A 22,437-nucleotide genomic window follows, 5' to 3' on the forward strand; every position below is an offset into this window, starting at 1 on the left:
CAGCAGGTGTGCGGCTGAGATGAGCAGTGAAGCACAGCAGGTGGAGAACTAACCCGAGGGCGCCATCTGGGGGAAAACTCACACATGACAACAAGGTTAAAAACAGAATAAAAACCAGGGGTCATGGAGAACCATGACAAACAGCAACAGAAACAATCAAAATTTGGGGCACAAAATGGGACATCTGGTCAACCTAGAAGGCGGTGAGTCTGCATGTGAGGATGAGGTACAGAGAGTGCCGAGGTGGTGCACAGAAACAGACTTGCTTCTGAACACAACCAAGACCAAGGAGCTGATAATTTACTTCAGGAGGAAACACGGATATTCAGCCTCTTCTCATCGGAGAGGGTCTCGGAATTTACAGTTTCTGGGTGTCCACAATGAGGAGGACTTTACCTGCTGCCATTAACACCCCTGTTTCACAGGACACTGTTCTATTACGATCCCCATGATTCAGAAGAAGTGCAAAAACAGGATGAAACTGCTTACTGCTTACTGGCCTCCTATTAGGCTTATAAAGTGCAGACCTGGCAACTGGCTAGCTTATAAAGCATATATCTGGCAATCCACTCGATAATGAAAGTAAAGCTGGGCCTGGCTGAGTTGTCAGCCAGAACTGCAATCAGCGCTGCTTTTGCTTCAAATTCTTACCCTGCTGGAGCATAATCAAACAAGTATCAACCTGCACTCACTAGGACTATCCAGTTTGAAGATGTTTGAACATGATTGAAGCTGTTAAGACCCAGAAGTGACAACATAATAATGCTGTTTTGTCAAATCAGGTTGAAATTTTTGAACAGCTTGAAAATTTCACCCCCGTTTCAAAATTGGTACCGATGACAGTCATAACTGTTGCGTATACCAAGTTTGTTCAAGATTGACAAAAGATGGCTCAAGGAGTTACTGTGATGCTTCAGAATGCATCCTGATTTGCTTTTTGGGATGAAACAGGAAGAAATGGAGCTCTGTGGAATAGGGGTATACGAGGGCAGAGCAAAAATTGCACTTCCTGGGAATACTCTGGAAGAACCAGCCGACACAAAAACTGTTCCTGTCTTTTTCCCCATGTTCTATGGAGAACATCTTGACGTACAGCATCTGTGGATGGTTTGCCAGCTACACAGTTGCTGAGAGGACGTGCGCTACAGAGGGTCATTAACTCGGCGGAGATCGGTTGCCTTGCCCCCTCTCTGGAAGATCTATACAGATCCTGCTGCCTCAGAAGAGCCCACAACATTTTACAAGATCCGACTCATCTTGGTTTTTATTGAAACTGGATGTTGTATACCATTGTGCTTTACGTTTTATTACTGGCTGCAGTTATTGTGTACATCACTGCTCACTATATGCCGCTGCACATTGTTCATTGTTCATCCTTGTCTGTTCTTAGACGCTCTCATTGGCTGATTTTTATTTATAGATGTATTCTTGGACTTCTGCCGTCATATTTGTGTTCATATATGTGTAGAATCCTCAGTGCTTATAGCCTAAAATAGCTTTTATCCAAAACCAATAATAGCACTCAATGCTGCGTAAACTTGACTGTGTGTGCAGTATCCATTTTGACCATGTGCAGTAGGACATAGTATGCACATACATACAAATAGTAAAATTTTATTCTGTACTTTTATTTAATATTTGTATAGAGTACCTTTTCGGGCTTTTTGTTTTTTGGTAGCACCAAGGAACGTATAATTTCGTTATGTCCAGTATACAAGGACCACAAAGGCCTAATTGAATTGAATTAGGTGTTGCAAATTCTCTGTTTTAGCTGTGAGATAAAAATTTTTTTGCCGTATCTCTGAGCAACTTGCTTCATGCTCCTAGCAGTACCATTTATTGTGGATTGAGCTGCAGGACTGTATGGCCTCACTTTTGACATGTCCGTCAGGTTTAACTTCGGCCCACATAGTGTGAAAACTGTGATTATATATGCTCTGGATGCATGTCCACTATTTCCCATTGGTGATCAGGAGTGTCAATGGGCAGTGGTGTTGATGTTTTGAAAACTGTAATGCACATTTACCATTTGTCAACAGTGTCATTTATCAATATTGCAAAGGTGGACACAACTCGTGACGCATATAGAAAATGTAGGAGTTGTCTCACAGTTAAGACCATGAAAGTTGCCAGGGATTATATTGGTGTCGCTTGTGTTCACAGTAGGTGTTTTATCTCTGAGGGTACTCGAGCGAATCGTCCGTGAAGATTATTTTATTTATTAACCACACAGATGTGTAATAAAACAAATGGTGACTGGTTTCTAAACACAATTATGACAGAGTTTGGGGGAAGAGCTTTTAAGATTAGGCTTAAAACTTTCCTTTTTGCTAAAGCTTATAGTTAGGGCTGGATCAGGTGACCCTGAATCATCCCTTAGTTATGCTGCTATAGACTTAGACTGCTGGGGGGTTCCCATGATGCACAGTGTTTCTTTCTCTTTTTGCTCTGTATGCACCACTTTGCATTTAATCATTAGTGATTGATCTCTGCTCCCCTCCACAGCATGTCTTTTTCCTGGTTCTCTCCCTCAGCCCCAACCAGTCCCAGCAGAAGACTGCCCCTCCCTGAGCCTGGTTCTGCTGGAGGTTTCTTCCTGTTAAAAGGGAGTTTTTCCTTCCCACTGTCGCCAAGTGCTTGCTCATAGGGGGTCGTTTTGACCGTTGGGGTTTTTCCGTAATTATTGTATGGCTTTGCCTTACAATATAAAGCGCCTTGGGGCAACTGTTTGTTGTGATTTGGAGCTATATAAATAAAATTGATTTGATCTGAAGAGCGAGGAGCAGCACCACAGCAGGGGCAGCGGAGTTTTTTTTTATTTATTTATTTTTTTATTGTTTACATGTGCACGCATGAACGGGACAGGAGGTCCTCAAACTGGGTCCTGCAGGGGTGGAAGGACCGCTGAAAACGGCTGTCATCCAGACGCACCTCCTGCAGCAAATAATGATACTCCCAGAATTGGGAACGTCTCATGACGTTTGTCAGCTTTCCACAACAACTCGCTCCGTGTGAGCAAGGTCCGTCATGTTAACTTGACTGACAGCCGGAGCCGGCGAGCGGAATGGAAGCTCCTCCTATTTGATGATGCACTGGGATGAATTTTCACAGCGAAAGCAGAGCGACACACCGGGCGATGGTGGCGCTTCCGTCGCCACGCGACCGACGCAAATTTGTGGCATCTGGTCGTGCCCGGTGTGAACGTGGCATAAGGGTCGGCAGTTGTTAGAGTAAAATGCAAGCAAGTCATACCCCAAGTGTACTCTCGTGACCCTCCACCTGTCTGTAGAGGAATCAAAGGACTACATTTCTTCAAACTTAAATCTCATCCCATCGCAGTCTTACCAAGTGGTGGTTATGGACCTGATAGATTACTCTGCTGCACTGTTCTTTTACAAGGATTACTGACATCTCTGATAGCAGAGTCTGGCATATTATCTGCCATCCAGTTGTGGATTACCAAATTTCAGTGAGACTCTAAAGGTGATGAAACAGCCGTGGGTTGGGAAAGCTGTAAGGATCTGTGATATTGGGGATGAACTCCTCCAGGTAGAAGGAGATGCTGGTCTCCAGGTATTGCAAGCAATCTTTGCTTCTGTTATAGAAAAAATTATCATCCTAACAGATTAAAAGAATTTTTATTCTCTGGAAAGAAAAGGGGAATTACCTGGATTGCAGCAGTTGCAAAGGTTGTACACTGATCTCTGTAAAGATGTCCAGTATGCTCTCGGAATATTACTGCTGCTGCTGTTGGGTCATTGTTGAACTTCCCTCCAAAGTCGGACAGTGAGAGCCGCATATTGGCCAAGTAAGGACCTGAGGGAGGTGTTGGAATGGAAAACTTATTGTTTGGTAACAGCACTGACATGAGACCTTGAGGGACATGGGTAACAATGAAAAAAATACTTTATAGAGGTTAATGCATACTTATTACCATGGAGTATGAATTAACATAATTATTCAACTCAGAAATGATCATTTTGGTTAAAAAAAAAAAAAAAAAGTAACAAATTTCCAAATACAGCGTGAACACAAAGTTACATGAATAATTTTATAATTTTGGTATTTACAGTTGAAGAAACTCAAGTTTTTTCTCTTTTGCAGATTATTATTCTTTAAAATTGTAAAACTGTTTAAACACACTAGGATTCACAAGAAGGAGCTAGAGAATATGGTTGGGGAGGGGTATGTCAACATACAATTGTGCATCAACTGTAGCCAGTTATTGTGACATGTTCATTTTGTTCTTTTTTTGTTGTTGTTTGTGTTTTGGCTTCCCCCAGATATTTGGGTTCACCACAGTGGATTCAGTGCAAATCCACATTGGCACATGTTTTATGCCTGATGATCTTCCTGATGCAACTCCAGTTCTTTATGGAGAAACGCACACCGCTTCAGGTCTATCAAAGCGGTCTCCCAAGCAAATACTAATAAGGGCCGACTCAAAATTACTGAGATCTGATGAGATCAGTTATACTTAAAGCAGGATGGCTACTTACTGTGGCATGTTCATAGCTGTGAGGAAAGCATGTTATAGGTATACAAAGTACCTAGATGTTAACGTGAATGCTGCTGGACCTACTGTTTTGTCTTCACTAAATGTAATAAGATTCAACAAGATGTCCAGTGGCTTTTTGTTACATCTAAATATCTCCTATCAAGATGGCTGAGAACCTTCATCGGCAGTCACACAAAAGCCTCAGAAAGCTCACTTGTCAAGACTTTGGTGCTTGTGTCTTTAGGCCATGAGCCCATATTCAGCTGTACAACCTTAAGCATTCATCTCTCCGTAATGAGTGTTCACTGCATAATGATGTGCAGTTTTCATTCCATGGCCATGTTATGTAATGCTTCAGGGGCATGATGGCTATTGTGCCATAGCTGAGCATCAGAAGAAAATTAAGGAATGGGGTGAGGGACAAAAAAATACTATAAAAGAGTGTGTTGTTTCTGTGCTGGAGTTACTGTTTTTAGACAACCTAATCCATATTCTGATCATCAACGGATGAAGTAATGCAAAAAAGCTGAAAATGTACAGTAGACAAGTATTTAGTGTACCACCATGTCATGATTTAGTTTGCTACCTCAAGTTCTTTTGCAATTACAGGGGACCCTGTTAACTACCTGTTAGTCACTGTTTTGCAAAGAGCTGCATGCAAAATGAATGAGAAGTTACGTTTGTGTCAGTTTTAGCTTTGCAAAATGCTCTTGATTTTCTTTGCAAACCACTGAGGCTACCAGCTTTTTCAGTGAATCCAGAAAGTATTCACATCGCTTCACTTTTTCCACATTTTATGGTACACCCATATTCCAAAATTGATTAAATACATTTTTGTTCCTCAAATATTTACACACAATACCCCATAATGACAATGAGAAAAAGTTTTTTCTTTTTTAGATTTTTGAAAATGTATTAAAAAATAAAAACAACAAAGAAATCACGTGTGCATAAGTATTAACAGCCTTTGCCATGAAGCTCAAAATAGAGCTCAGGTATATCCTGTTTACACTGATCATCCATTAGATGTTTCTACAACTTAATTGGAGTCCACCAGGGCAACTCCATTTGATTGAACATGATTTGGAAAGGCACACGCTTCTTGACATATAAGTTCCCACAGTTGTTGTCAGAGCACAAACCAAACATGAAGTCAGAGCAGTTGTCTGTAGACCTCCGAGACAAGATTGTCTTGAGGAACAAATCTGGGACAGGATTCACAAACATTTCTGCTGCTTTGAAGGTCCCAGTGATCACACTGGCCTCCATCATTTGTAAATGGAAGGGGTTCAGATGCACTAGGACTCTTCCTAGAGCTGGCCACCTGTCTAAACTGAGTAAATGGGGGAGAAAGGCCTTAGTCAGGGAGGTGACCAGGTCTCTCTGTCAGATCTCCAGAATTCCTCTCAGTGGTCCAGCATTCCTCTGTAAAGAGGGGAAAACCTTCCAGAAGGGCAACAATCTCTGCAGTTATCCACCAATCAGGCCTGCATGGTAGAGTGGCCAGACAGAAGCTGCTCCTTAGTAAAAGGCGCATGGCAGCCCACCTGAGTTTGCCAAAAGGAACTTGAAGGACTCTCAGACCATGAGAAACAAACTTCTCTGGTCTAATCAAACAAAGCTTGTACTCTTTGGTGTGAATGCCAGATGTTGTATTTGGAGAAACCAGGCACCATCCCTACAGTGAGGTGGTGGCAGCATCATGCTGTGGAGATGTTTTTCAGTGGCAAGAACTGGGAGACTAGTCAGGATTGAGGGAAAGACGAATGCAGCAATGTACAGAGACATCTTGGATGAAAACCTGCTACAGAGCGCTCTTGACCCCAGACTGGGGTAACGGTTCAACTTTCATCTAGACAATGACCTTAAGCACACAGCCAAAATATCAAAGGTGTGGCTTCAGGACAACTCTGTGAATGTCCTTGAGTGGCCCAGCCAGACATCTCTGAAAATGTCTGTGCAGTGATGCTCCCCATCCAACCTGATGGAGCTTGGGAGGGGCTGCAAAGAAGAATGGGCAAAACTGCCCATAGATAGGTGCACCAAGCTTGTGGCATCACAAGATTCTCCCCAGAAATTTTTAGTATAGCGGTGCTGTTGGGAACTATCACCGCGTGCAACGCTTCCAGACTTTGTCATGAAGCCCAAAGACAAAAAAGAAAATCTTTTAGTACTGTTTCTGGTCTGATTCTGTGCTGAATTGTTGATTAGTTAAATTACTCTAGTGTTTGTGTTTTGTTGACACACTGTAACAAATGTGCAATATACATATTTGAAAGAAAAAACAATGTACAGAAAGACAATTTAAAATGTGGGACTTTTTTACACTTTTCCCCTGTGTAGTTTTCAATTTGAAAAGTTTGAATTCCCAAGTCACAATATCACCAGGCTGGGGGAATTCACTTCAGTGTGAAAATGTCACCTTGTCCTTGAGATTCAGATTTTGACACGTCTCTATATTGTCAAAAAATAAAATAAAAATAGAAAAACAAAAGGTCCAACTTTCCTCCCCGAGTCAGCAGGTGCATTTCTGGAAAACGTCTTATTACTCTGTATTTTACTCTGCATTTGTTGGCATTTCTCAGCGTGTAATGTACATTTTAGGAAAAGCAGAACCATCAGGCTGACACAGTGAAGAAAAGAACACTGCTTCGTCCAATAATGACGCTTGTGAGTTTTCATTTGAAAGTAAAGGTTCAGATTTACAGAGACTGTACAGAGACAGGAGGCGACACACTTCACCCCAAAACTTAATTTTTTCAGTCTGTCAGATTTTGGATTCTAACGTATGGTGACGCTGCCGTTTCTGTCACTGGACACTATTTTAGTTCCGCCTTGAGCCTGCAACGCAACGCGGTTTCTTTACAGGCTGGACACGCAGGTGCATTTTTTTTTACGTTGGAAAAAAGTCAGAATACGTTATTTTCAGGAGATAATGGACTTTCTGTCTAACCGTGAGAGGAGGTTTGTGAGGAGCTCCGCGAAACCGGCTGGCGATCCGTGCATGCGTGGGGACTCCTTTGGTGGAGCGGACTTTGGAAATCACAAGTAGATGACTGTTCAGGTTTTTTTTTTTTCTTCTCAGTGGAGCTGGTGGGGTTTATTTTTGTTTTAATTTGAGTGTCTGTCTTGATGTGAGACTGTTCTTTAACGGAGCAGCGCGCACCGCACTCGCACAATGTGCATTTGCACGATGTGCGTGCGCACTAAGTTTTTGCACAGTGGAAAGCAGCTAATTTTACCGTGACTGCATCAAAATGAACAGTTATCACTTAAATAAAGGAGTCATCATAATACCACATCACACTTATATAAACTTTGTAATTAATCTGTGGTTCAGTTTTTAATGTTAGCAGCGTTCAAGTGCGCAGTTTCCTCTAAGAAACGCTGTCAGAAACAAATGTTATGATTTCAGTGCGACATGTCCTTTAAAAGATAGAAAAATGGAAATGATGCACGCAGCTATCCAGCACCAGTGTTGTATAAAGTACTGGAAAATCACACTTAAGTAAAAGTACAGATACCCATTAAAAAAATGACTTTGGTAGAAGTTCAAGTCACTGATTGAAATGATACTCAAGTAAAAGTCTTAAAGTATCTAGTATTCATTGTACTTATACTCAACAAAAATATAAACGCAACACTTTTGGTTTTGCTCCCATTTTGTATGAGATGAACTCAAAGATCTAAAACTTTTTCCACATACACGATATCACCATTTCCCTCAAATATTGTTCACAAACCAGTCGAAATCTGTGATAGTCAGCACTTCTCCTTTGCTGATATAATCCATCCCACCTCACAGGTGTGCCATACCAAGATGCTGATTAGACACCATGATTAGTGCACAGGTGTGCCTTAGACTGCCCACAATAAAAGGCCACTCTGAAAGGTACAGTTTTGTTTTATTGGGGGGAGATACCAGTCAGTATCTTGTGTGACCACCATTTGCCTCATGCAGTGCAACACATCTCCTTCGCATCATCCGTGAAGAGAACACCTCTCCAACGTGCCAAACGCCAGCAAATGTGAGCATTTGCCCACTCAAGTCGGTTACGACGACGAACTGGAGTCAGGTCGAGACCCCGATGAGGACGAAGAGCATGCAGATGAGCTTCCCTGAGACGGTTTCTGACAGTTTGTGCAGAAATTCTTTGGTTATGCAAACCGATTGTTTCAGCAGCTGTCCGAGTGGCTGGTCTCAGACGATCTTGGAGGTGAACATGCTGGATGTGGAGGTCCTGGGCTACACGTGGTCTGCGGTTGTGAGGCTGGTTGGATGTACTGCCAAATTCTCTGAAACGACTTTGGAGACGGTTTATGGTAGAGACATGAACATTCAATACACGAGCAACAGCTCTGGTTGACATTCCTGCTGTCAGCATGCCAATTGCACGCTCCCTCAGATCTTGCGACATCTGTGGCTGTGTGGAGAAAAGATTGTTGTTTTGCCCCTGTCTTAAAGTAACCCTAATGATGTACTTGTTATTGTTACACTGAATTTGTTTTTGCAGCCACTAACGACTGGGAGTGAAGCATGCTGGGGTCATTCTGAACTGGGAGTGAAGCATGCTGGGGTCATTCTGAACTGGGAGTGAAGCATGCTGGGGTCATTCTGAACTGGGAGTGAAGCATGCTGGGGTCATTCTGAACTGGGAGTGAAGAGCTGGGGTTATTATGTTTTTGCAAGAGGAAATAACTTTCAGATGCCTGTTGATTAAAGGAATTATGTGCGCCAGGGAGTTTGAGATGGCCACTCACCCTCCCTTCGCGCACACACTAGAAAAGAGGGGGCAGAGCCATGCTCCGATAGAGTCTGCTGCGGGTTATGTACGAACGCCCAGCCGGTTGACAAGCGCACTCTGCCGAAGGTGTTGGCTCTCCACCTTAAAGGCGTCACGGTAAGAGAGAGATATTTTATGCGCTGCAACCACTTGTGTTTGATGTAACTGCTTTTGTGGGGAATAAATATACGCCTGTTTGTTCTAGCAAAATGCAGTCTGTGTGATCATTTCTGTGTGCCGATCTGACCGAACCTTGTTACAAAACAGTGGCATTGTGCTGTGTGACAAAACTGCGCCTTTCAGAGTGGCCTTTTATTGTGGGCAGTCTAAGGCACACCTGTGCACTAATCATGGTGTCTAATCAGCATCTTGATATGGCACACCTGTGAGGTGGGATGGATTATCTCAGCAAAGGAGAAGTGTTCACTATCACAGATTTAGACTGATTTGTGAATAATATTTGAGGGAAATGGTGATATTATGTATGTGGAAAAAGTTTTAGATCTTTGAGTTCATCTCATACAAAATGGGAGCAAAACCAAAAGTGTTGCATTTATATTTTTGTTGAGTGTAAGTATGACAAGTAATGTACAACTAAATGTACTCAAGTATTGAAAGTAAAAGTACAAGTAAATGTTAATAATCAAAAACAGACTGATTTTTTTTTATATATAAAAGTTTATCTAGGCTTGTAAATGACTGGTAGTATTAGTCAAAATACTGAAAATTGAACACATCACACAAAAAAACACTTCAGAAACAAGGTTTCTAAACTCACTAGGTGTTCACAGGAAACAGTTATTTGTCTATATGTATTTATTTATTTTCATTGTTACATGGTTTTATCTTTTCTGTTGTGTTTTGTTTCATTAGGTTCTTTTTGTCTCTTTCTCTAAAATTGTATTGTAACATTATTAGTCTATTATTATTGACTATTATTGTCTATCATGTAGACTATTGTTGTTGCTATAATATATGAATAAAAATAAATTAAAAAAATTAAAATTTGACTCTTTTACGACAATGAATGCTGAGCCATTAATTATACAGAAAACAAATCAACACAAATGTGCTGATGCGAACAGCTTAATGCTAACTTTAACATTGAAAACGCTATAGACATGCTAACGCATTAGCATCGGTCCCGTTTTTAAGTTATAAAATACATCTGTCAACTGTTTCAGAAGACCAAAACAGGTCGGTTTAACATAAAATATTAATTATTACTCAGACATATGCTCTTCAGGGTTTTAGCTGGAAAAAATTAGGATAAAGTGAAATAAAATCCATGAATCATAGATCGAAGCACTGCTTCGACCTGCGACTCACTGCTTTGATTGGTTCAAGGTTCAAAGCAAAGCCGCGCTGCAGAAAAGTTGATTACAGACCTGCTGCAGGTCTGTAATCAATGTAGAGAAATGATCATTTCCTGTGTGTGTGTGTGTGTTTGTGTTTTTTTTTTTTTTTTTTTTGAACGAGTAACGGCATGGCGCATAGAAATTGTATCGGAGTAGAAATATGCAATTAAGGTCAGAAATGTAGTGAAGTAAAAGTGAAAGTAAGCTGAATTTAAAAAACTCAAGTAAAGTACAAAGTCTCCCAAAACGTACTTAAGTACAGTAGTGAAGTATTTTTACTTTGTTACTATACAACACTGTCCAACACCAAAATCTCAAAGTGTGTCTCGGTACCTGAATAATTTTGAATTCCGTTCTGCCGTTTTCTTCATAAAAGCCTCCCTGGTCACTGTCACAGAGGCTGAAGTATCGTTCTTAGCCTCTGATCTGATTGATCCCACAGCAGACAGCGTTGATCGAATTGACTGTGCACCTCCCTCCGTGACACTTGGCGCCGGCATGCGTCTTCCCCAGCGATTGCTACGTCCCCACAAAGACGAAACAAAAAATGCAGAGATTTGGCTTCGTGTAAGGCTTGTTTTGTCATGGTTTGTGTCATCTGGATGTAAACAGGATAAAATAAAGAGCTGAACTTATTTATGTGAAGTTTCCCGCAAAAGCGGGTTTGCGTGCCGTTAGATTCCCACCAGGTCTACCGCTAAAACATCCTGAGATGACACCACAGTATAGCGGCGCTAGATGGCAGTATGATGGCGTGGCACCGTTGTTCCATTGTCTGGGGAGAACCCTGCATCATATTCATGAAGACTTGAGGCTGTAATTGCTGCCAATGGTGCATCAATAAAGTATTGAGGAAATGGTGTGGATACTTATGTACGTGTGATTTCTTAGTTGTGTATTTTTAATAATTTTGAAAAAAAATTTTATGTTGTCATTATGAGGTGTTGTGAGTACAAGCTTACAAACTTAATTTACTCCATTTTGGAATGAGCTTGAGGGAAAAACTTAATTTACTCCATTTTGGAATAAGGCTGTAACATAAACTGTGGAAAAAGTAAAGTGCTGTGAATACTTTCCAGATTCACTGTAGCCTCAGTACTTTAATCATCAAGCCTTACAGACCAGTGAGTGAGTTTTGCTTCTGGTCATTACTATTTATTCACCAATTAGGTATCGGGAAACGGAACATATAGGCTCAGTGTGAATCATGAAGTCTTTGTCATCTTGTATGCACTCATTGATGCCTGATAACAGCAGTGCCTGGTCTACATATTTTCTGCTTGGCTGTATTTCTTCTACATAAACCACTTGGCAGTTAATAAATAGTCTTAGAATAAAGCTGTGAAGGTCTAAAAATGGAGCTGGATTACAGAGCTATTTTAATCACAAACCACACGAAAGAGTTGCAGGAGTAGTCGCGGAAAGAGGTGCACATCATTGGGCTTTAGCCTACTGGCTCAGTTTGCTGCTTCATTGCCAGTTTCCCGTTTCTTTACCTATTTTTCTTTCTTTTCAGAATTGCAAACCGTTGCTTGCCAGTACACCCATCGAGGTGTGAACAGCACATTACATTTACATTTCACCATTTCCAAACACGTTACCTACTGTGTTTCTATTACCACTTCAAAAATATCATAGTTTCGGTAAAATCTAAAATTTTGCGGAGTATAAATAAAAGGTTTGGAGTGTGAACTCTTTCAAAGACATTGCTCTCCCACCCCCGTAGTGTATAGTAACAGCATCCTGTTTTACGAAAATAAACATTGTCCATCAAGCTGTATGACTTGAGGTGCAGTATTCTGTCAGTGGGTCTGTATTGTGTTGCCAACTGATGGCCCATTATATCAAACCAAATGCTTATTACTCCTGTGTGTTGAGGATTCACTGACCAAAACGCTAAACCTAAAATTGCTCCTTGGGCTCAGATCAGCATCTTGTATGGAGGCTTCTGGTACTAGTATTAACTACACAGTGATTTCAGGAGCAGCCATTCTTCGGTGTGCAAGCAAATGCAATGACACAAAGGAACATAAATTATATGGTCAACAAGAAGCCATGTTCCTCAAGGAACTAAATTTTATAAACCAAAGGCCGATTGACAATCAACTAGAGTGGCAATTACTACATAACAAATGGTCTCTTGTCATGAGTCCGTCATCTGTTCGAGCTTGATCAAGAACACATACCGGTAAGTTGTAAAAGTCCTGAGTGGCCTGACAGCCTTTCTGTTTTGTTCTGAGAGATAAAAACAAGTTTTAAACCATCAAAAGAATAAAAAGGATTTTTCTTTTATAGATTCTTTGAATTCTGTCAGACAGACCTGCTAATTGCCTCTTGATATATCTCAAGGCTTCGTTTCTCTTTTATAACCCTGCAGTTTAACTTTTACAGCCTCAGCAATCAGAAAAGCAAAAACAAAAAAAAAAGAAAAAGAAAGGAAAAAAGAGTGAAGCTGTGACAGATTGCTCAACTTAACATTGTTCGTGTTCTACCAGACTGTGCAGTCATGCAACATCACTGTCTAATTTTGTCTCAGTAAAATGGCGGTTGAAGACTACGTCTAATTGTAATGCAAACATGCAGAATTTATTTCTTGCATGACTTGAAATTAGAAGTAAATCAAAATGTAACTGTTACAAGAGTACATCAGTGTTATTTTTCAGGATTACTGAAAACAAAAACGTGGAATACGTATTTAATAAGTAGAATAGGATCATAGATTTTCCACATATGAACATGATTTAAATGTTTCTCTAAACTGTCATGAATAAATTTACTCTGAGACCTCTTTTAAATTGTGCCATCTGTTTGCCTGTTTTCCACTGTATCAAACTATTTGCATGAAGATCCACCTTGGGGAATTTCTCTCTGTGTGTAACTAGTACTGGGGGAAATATTAACACATTATCATTATTATATATATATTTATTGATTAATGTTATTGCAATATACAATTTAATAATCCTGCCAGTTGATTACCACAACCAGTATTCTGGTAAGGACTGAAACCTGAATAAACTAGAAGGTTCATTTGTTAAATTTTTGTCTTTTATCCTGTTTTTTGTAATTTCTACAGCCACTTTTGATGTCACTGCAGATGTTCTTGTGTTTGTTTCTGCTGTGTAATGGGCCTTTTACACTGAACGCGTTCAGGGCGCATTGCTCTAAAACCCATTATTTTCAATGAGAAGCTCTGTCAGGAGTGCGCATTGCCGCTTGTCGTTGTAACAAATATTTGCTAGACCTCGCAGGGAGGCAACATAATAACGTAGCGAATATTACGTAGCCTCCCAACAGGGGACCATGAAGATATAACAAAATTGGTCAATTCCAGATCGGCTCACACCGGAGCACCAAAATAAAATGTAGTGAATAAGTAGTTAAACTCCCAAATTGAATTAGATTGGCCTAGGACTCATTTAATGGGTCACCAAAATAATTAACAATTTTACGGTTTAATAATTATTATTTAATTTTTACTTTACTTGGGGGCACCACCTATTTGAAGCATAGGTACTTTAATTTAAACATTCATTAATTTATCAGTCTCAATTTAATCAGTCAGTCTCTGGTCTGAAAGTCTGAATTTTATGATACGATTGACCAAAGGTTTCTTTCTAAACACAAAGTGAACCACAGCAGAAATATTTACAATTTATTTACAATTATACAAGAAATGAACAGTTGGCATTTTTGTGGACAGTGATGAAATAAGTTCATTTATGGACACAATTCTTACTAACTCATGAGACGTTGAAAGAGAGAGAGAGAGATAAAGCTTAAAGACTTTAAGTAAATAAATCTGATTAGATTTTAGTGATGAAATTTGAAGCCAATTAATTTTCAGAAAATTATTAAACAAACATATGAATATGTTTAAAAAGAATAATAATAATAAGGAGGAGCCACTTTGTATCCATTAACAACAAACCCTTTTTCTGGAACCTTTACTGGGTCACTTAGCTGGTCCGTTGAAAAGGTGGTTGATTTAGGCTCTGCAGCATGCTCACTTGGGTCAGGGGTTAACTCAGTGGTCTCCCCGGGTGATTCCAATGGCTTGTGTCGGCTGGATTTACCGACAGGGTGACTGCTTGCAGTCAGGTTTGAAATCAGCTCCGCCGTCAGCTGCTGGACCCCAGAGGTGGAAGGCGTTTGTTGAAAATGGTTTCTGGTAGCTTTTAAAAATTTGTTGGAGCCAGACTAAAAGTCTACGTGAATTTAGAAAAAAAGATAAACTTTAAGAGCGTTGGAAAAATAGCCGACAGAAAAGGATAGTCGCTTTTCTGTAAATTCGGTATTATTTTAAAAGGTTCACATCGGAAGTTCTCTTAAAAATTCAAAAGACTTGACGTACCTTAAAGCGTCAGGTTAAAATTCTCAAAAATTGAGACAAGAATAAAACAAAGAATGAATGCCACGTGGTAGCTTCAGCTAGGTTAGCTTAGCATGGGGCCTTCTTGACCCAAAAATAATTAAGCATTTCAAAGAAAGGAAGAGAGTTGCAAGAGGTGGAAGAGGCAAGAAAGAGGTAAGAGAGGGCAAGAGAGAGCAGCACTCTGTTCTGACTTTTTAAGGGGGGCTGACATCACCAAACTCCGCCCATTTAGGGTGTGTAATCTCACAGAAAACTTTGTCTTCACAGGACAGACCCAAATATTCAACTATTTAAACACATTAACTATTTTGTTGTACTATTGTTCTAAGACACTCGAATGGATACACATTATTAATTGTCACTTAAACACATCCTTTGGATAAACAGAATACTTCACCATCATCATATTGATAATGCAGAAAGATCACACTTAAACACACATCAGTTACAAGGACACGTCAATAAAATGGAATAATTATATGCAAAGCATTTTATTTGATTAATCAATACCATTAGTAGTCTTTATATATGAATAAAATAATACTGATGCAATTCTTTTATTTTAAAAGAATGTCTTTCTTCACTTAGACCTGAAGATAATAGCTGATTGTCAATACAAAGTTTTATGGCCACGTGTTATCATGGTGAAGGTCCTCTGGCAGTGTGGAGAGGTTCTGGCCTTGGGTGAAGTTGTAAAATTTGGGTTCTCCTGGCCTGGAGAAACTCAGATTCTGATGTGAAGCCTAGGGTGGTTCAAAAAAATAAAAGTTGGAAATTCATTACTCTCACCCCTTCATTTTATGATGCTTTGGGAAAAAAGAAGGCTGCCAAATATTATTGTCATACATTAATATTTAGAGGTAGCACATCATAGCTGAAGGTTGTAAATATATCAGTTATCGCTGCCCGAGTGCCCGTGCAATAGGTTATCCATTATCCAGTATCTAATCACATCACTTATAAAGAGGATAGAAGTTAACCACCTGAGTGTAACTAAAGTATAATTTTATATTCAATTTAAAACTATACCTGGGTTTAAATATTTCTCACAAACAACATACTTTCAAAAATGTTATTTTAGGCTACAAGCTGAAAATTTTGCTTCAATTCACAGCTTCTTTTCTTTCAGATCTTTGGTGATGGTGAATCTAACATGAGATAAATGTAAAAAGAGACACTTGCTGACTTAACATGCTTAACCATTAACTGGAAACTTCAGTAAAACATGTCAGCTACTAGAAGTAGAACATTTGTATACCTTATTGGTTCCACTGTCTGAAATAAAGGGAAACAAATTGCCCTCAAATGGGCAAATACTCAAAGTATTTTTCTTCAAACACACTGATTTGAAGAAAACTGTCCATGATGCTGCTGTGACCTCTATAGACATGGCAATTCCTTTTTGGGAGAGAGCTAGAATCCCACTGAGGGCAAAGCAGCATCTGATCACAAAGTTAGAAAAGGTGTTCGGAAAATGGAAAAACATTGAAAAAGACCAAGAATCGCAATACAGACAAGCAGAAGAAAGATGAAACAATGTTTTGTGAATCTTTGGAGGACTTGTTTGACATGGCACATCAGGATGTCCTAACAATGATAAAGTTTGAAGATGACAGACAGTTCCTACTTGCTCAGCGAGAGAAAGGTAGAAGGGGATGCATGGCAGGCATAGATAAAATACAAACTGCCAAAGAACAAAGAGCAGAAAAAAGGAAAGCTGCAGAAGCAAAATACAAAGAGAAACTGGAGGAGCCTGGACCATCTAATGTCTCACTACCTGACACTGTCTCCAGCCAGAGTGCAGAGAACACAGAAAGTCCAGATGAAGAATTTGTTATGCCAGTGCCACAAAAAGCTAGTAAAATTAAAGCTGTTGTAACACCAGGACTTGCAGCAGCATTGGATAGGACCAAAACAACAGACAGAAGTGCCACCTGAATTCTGACTGAAACGGCAGCAAGTCTTGGTCATGATGCAAGCAACTTAAATATCATTATCATGTAAAGGATGTTCTCTTATGTTACACAGCTGTATAATTGGTTCTTGTGCTGATTCATACATTTTTGAATATTAAGTACTGCAAGGCATAAAAATATTATTGTTTGGCGCTAGATCAAAATATATGTGGAAATATATAAAGCATAGACTTATTTAAATTTATTAATAATGAAACAGTATTTCATCAATAAAATGAAAATGCAATGTTTGATTGTTACAAATCTTCGCTACCCCAGTATGTAGGTATTGTAGGAGCATGATACATGTACGAGAAGAACTGCATCTCACAATTCATGTTTTAGTGTTAACTATTTTATGGGATATGAAAAGATTTGATTTTCCAATGTATTGCCATAATTTCTGTCCTGACATATCAATATTAAACTGACAGAAATAATTTTGAAATATCTGGAAATGACCATACTATATGACAAAGTTATTGCCAGCAAAATCTTTAAGGGCTGTGTGCTACCAGTAAAAATTATTAGAGTTTTATGAAATTGTACATGATGTGTTTTTATGTTAGGTACAACAAATTTAGAGGGTGAGACTTGAAGTTTTTTGAAAAAAAATTTTTGACCATTTTTATGGACCACCCTAGTGAAGCCATTATAATGTCATGTAATTCATAGTGACCAAAAATTCATTGATTAAAAAGGCAACGGCTCCCCTTTGAAGAACTTTGAATTACAGTTCGGTTTTGTTGTGAAGCCCAGTGTTGGCGCATGGGGGGGGGGGGGGGGGTCCTCAGGCTTAACTCCAGATGGACGCAAGAATTTCTCCACTGGGAGTGAAAACACAGTGTCTTCAGTTCCAAACCTCAGGTTTTTTTGCTGAGACAGCATTAATGTATTTATTTAATTAGGGCGACCCGAGGCCATGCGCTACATCGTCAAGTCACCACAGTCAAAGTTCAACCCAATCCAACTTTCAACGCTGCACGCTGTGATGTAGCATCGCATTTCCCATCCAAACACGTAATCAGGCCAAAACATGCAAGACTACAGAGTGCAGAAATGTGTATACACAGCAGTTTTCTGAAGAAAATTCAGACCATTTTTTTACGTCACAATTAATTTGATGCCCGGTGTCGTGATCTGATCAGTCCCTCTGTCTGATCAGTCTCCCCTCGGCTTGGCGTCACTCCAAACAGTTCCTGGAATAAAAAAAATAAAAAAACTTCTCCCAGCAGGGTAGGGCTGGGTATCAATCATATTTTTCGATACTGGTACCAATACCAATACCTTCACTCCGATACCAGTTTTTGAATGATACTTTTTTCAGCTTTGGTAATTTTCCACTCCAAGCATTTTTCTTACAGAAAAATAAACAAAAAAAAAAATTCCAGTGCAAAAGAAACACTTGAAAACACTGTGGGTTTTGTCAAAAGCATTTCTTTTCAGACATTTTTGCATGAAAGTCTCTCCACACCTCTGAGCTGAGCTCAGCCAGCTGCTGCACGTCAGAACAGGACGTCTCATTTTGGGAGGAAAAAATGTTTTGATCGATTGCAGTGTATGGTTTGTATTACAACGCTTGGAAAGAGGTATCATTTGATTTAAACGGCGATTCGCGTTGACGTTATTAATTCTGAATGGACTCCATCTTTCTAATGTGACTCTGCAGAGAACTGCGCAGTGTTTGGAGCTGTTTGAACGGAACGGAGGACGATTCTCGTTTCTTTTCGCAACAAGACAGGAGTTCAAGTTAGTGACTTTAATCCGCACAAAAATGACTCATGATTGACATATTTTAATGGCTCTGAGAGGGGTTAAGAAGCGGATTTGCCGCTTCTGAAAGCCAGCGAAGCAAAGAACCGAAGCAGCTGTCAGAACAGTGCTTCATTGCTTCAAAGCGATGCACATTGTTGGTACTCTCAGATGAAGCGAAGTCCGTTGTCGCAGACTGAATGGTCCCCCTAAAAATCGGTCCCCCTGATGACACAGTTCACAGATTAGCACGTCGATCGCTTCAAACTGCACACCAGTCATCAGCGACAGATATCTGAAGCTTTTATACAACAATCATTTTGATATAAATTCAGCATTATTTCATCATAAAAGGCGGCGGAAATGATCAGAGCGCTGCGGCTAAACGAGCTGCTAGACGAGATGCGTTTACTGCGTGTCGGATCTTTTAAAGTGTCACGGAATTTTGCCTCTTTTCTGCGTAAAATGGCCTTGTTTCTGCTTAAAACTGACTTTAGAATGATTTAAGAGGTTTTACCTTTATGATCTGATGGTTAATAATCGCATTAATCTATTTGATTACTTTGGGTAAAGAGGCTTCGTCTCAGACATGCTGCTGTGGTCCAAAATGACGCATGCGCAGATGCAAAAGGCGGACCGATTTTTAGGGGTTGACCGTTCGGTCAACGACACCGGTGATGGAGATATTGAATCAGGCTGCTTGTGCTCTGTAACATCCACAAACAGACTTGAATGCTGATAGGAGGGCGGCTGCAGACCACTCTTCTTTCACGTGATTAACCTCTAGGTCCCGAAACTTGACACCGAAAGACGAGGCGTGTTTTGATACTTGGTACTACCGAAACATTTCGGTCGGTGCCACAAAAGAACCAAAGTTCGGTACCCAGCCCTACCGCAGGGTGATGTCCGTTACTCGTTCTTCTGCTTTTTTCTCTTAATATTGTGGTTATGATTGGCAGACTTTTTCGCTATTTTCTGACGGAAATCCAAGATGGCGATTGTCCTACTTGTTCATTGGGTCCTTGAAAAGCCAGATAGTGACGTAGAAATATCCACACCCCCTTGCCGCTTCCAATATGTTCAACGGAAGTGAATCCGTCAAAACGATCAAATGATGTATTCAATGTGAAAGGCCCATAATAGGCTGTTAGTTTATCCATATTGCATATACATGTCTGAACATTATCATTGTATCAACAGAAATTGTATCATGATGCGTTATTGTTTTGTTGCCCAACCCTGTGAATTACCTTTCTCTTTGGACGTCTTTGTGTTTATGTTCTCACTGTTTGAATCTTTCTTTAGGTCTGTTTTCTCATCCCTTTACATCTTAAGATCTCATCTCTGCTTCCATCTCTTTGGTTCTCTCTATATTTTGGTATATTTGTTTCTCTAGGAGGTCCATCTGTTTAGTTCTCTCTCTGGATTCCTTCTTCCATCTCTGTATATCCATTTTATTTAAATCTCGGAGTCTCTCTGTGTATCTCAATGACTATTTCATGAATTTGTCCATATCTCCATTTCTAATGCTTTATATTGTTCTCTGTCTATTTCTTTGAATCTTTACCTCCCTTTGTTAGCTCTTTGCGTCTCAAATACTCTCTTTAAAACTTAAAAATGTATGTTTATGTTTTGTCTTTAGATGTTTCTTGATCTCTTTGAGTTGCTATTCTCCTTTAATCTCTGTCATTTACTAATGAATCATCTTCTACAGTTTATTTTTCATCTATTCTTCTGTATTCCTGTCTCACTCTTTCATCTCTCTCTTCCTATGTCCTGTTCCATTTGCGTCCGTGTATATGTGTTCGTTCTTGTCTCCGTTTGTATTCTTGTCTGATTCTATCTCGCTTTCTATCTCTGTGCATTACACAGTGTAAGAGTCTCAGCCGTTAATGTCTTCTCGTCTGTGGCCGTGGCAGAAACCAAGTCCCCTGCAACAGTACTAAAACTTTCCTCCCACTACAGGGCAGCCTGCTGAGAGGATTTGTGATATGTTGTGTTGCCTGGAAACAGCACTGCTTCTCTATAGGGGCAAGGATGACTGGCTTTCAGGGAAGGGCAGATAGTAGGTGTCTAATGATGCTGTTTGTGCACCTTTCAGTGTGTTTTGTTACAGAATGCCAACTCAACTCATTTCATGAACTCAGAAAGAAGTTAACGTCTCAAAATTATGTCACTGAAATTCCTAGAAAATGTGTTGATCTGAAATGGATGACGCCGCAGAGCGGTGTGCCAGAGTAGAAGCAGGGTCAGGCATTTTTGCTTGCAGACAAGAGGCTGCTACTCAAGTTTTATGTGCCGTGTAATGGTGCAGTGCAAGGTGAATTGTAGCTAAAAGATGAAGAAAACAATTTTGGAATTACAGCGTCCACACTAAATTGGCTTGCAGTTTGTCTACTGGTTCACTGAGTAGGATTCTAATCAATATAAAGCTGTTGTTGAAAGAATTCCGTCCTTTGAATTTGCTCTCCCCTTACCAAAAAATAGTACTGATAAGTATATAAAAAGTAAACTGGAAGTATAAATCAATCAATCAATCAACTTTTTTTTAATATAGCGCCAAATCACAACAAACAGTTGCCCCAAGGCGCTTTATATTGTAAGGCAAGGCCATACAATAATTATGAAAAACCCCAACGGTCAAAACGACCCCCTGTGAGCAAGCACTTGGCTACAGTGGGAAGGAAAAACTCCCTTTTAACAGGAAGAAACCTCCAGCAGAACCAGGCTCAGGGAGGGGCAGTCTTCTGCTGAGACTGGTTGGGGCTGAGGGAAAGAACCAGGAAAAAGACATGCTGTGGAGGGGGGCAGAGATCGATCACTAATGATTAAATGCAGAGTGGTGCATACAGAGCAAAAAGAGAAAGAAACAGTGCATCATGGGAACCCCCCCACAGTCTACGTCTAAAGCAGCATAACCAAGGGATGGTCCAGGGTCACCTGATCCAGCCCTAACTATGAGCCTTAGCGAAAAGGAAAGTTTTAAGCCTAATCTTAAAAGTAGAGAGGGTATCTGTCTCCCTGATCTGAATTGGGATAAACATACTTGAAACATACTTGCATGTACTACTTTTTGGTAAGGGTGTTCATCTACTGACTGCCTTGCTTCAGTTTAATTAACAAATACACTGGAGTGTCTTGTTTCAACTTTCCAATAAGCCATTGGCTGAAGAGCATGGTGCCATTATTCACCTTTCCAGATCCTTTGACAAAGGTCAGCATTAATATATCAAAACTATTTGAAGAGAAAATGACAGAATGGATCTGGTGCTTCAGAGTTCCAGTAGTGGGAGCAGGAAGGAGGTAATATTTTCACAAAGCCCCAACCTCCAGCCGTCAAACATGAAGCCACCCAGAAAAGGAAAACGTGAGCTGATTCCTATTGAAGCCCATGTTAAATTGCACAACCTTAGAGGAGAAATAAACATATTTCTAGCCAGGTGCAAAAAAAAAAAAAAAAAATTTTCATCTCCTATAGCTAGTTTCCTTCTCCAAGACAACTGTGCAGGCACCGAGGTGTCTTTTTTATAAGTCATTAGTTTAGGACATTTTATTTTCAATTTATTTCATTTATAATAGCTCCAAATCACAACAAAGTTGCTTCAAGGCGCTACACACAAGTAAGGTCTAAACTTAAGCCCCTTTCACACCGGGGCTGCTCCCATTTGCTTCCTGTGGTGTCATGACGACGCAGGAATTGCTGCGTCAGGTGCGC

General features: G+C 40.0%; 1 protein-coding gene across 1 annotated transcript in view; it reads left to right on the top strand.

The window, feature by feature from the left end:
- The window catches only part of dlg2 (discs, large homolog 2 (Drosophila)), a 658,820-nt gene that overhangs the window by 110,879 nt on the left and 525,504 nt on the right, over positions 1–22,437 (top strand). The gene's annotated exons all lie outside the window — the stretch shown is intronic.

This window comes from Thalassophryne amazonica, chromosome 9, assembly GCF_902500255.1.
Source record: "Thalassophryne amazonica chromosome 9, fThaAma1.1, whole genome shotgun sequence".
Taxonomy (NCBI): Eukaryota; Metazoa; Chordata; class Actinopteri; order Batrachoidiformes; family Batrachoididae; genus Thalassophryne; species Thalassophryne amazonica.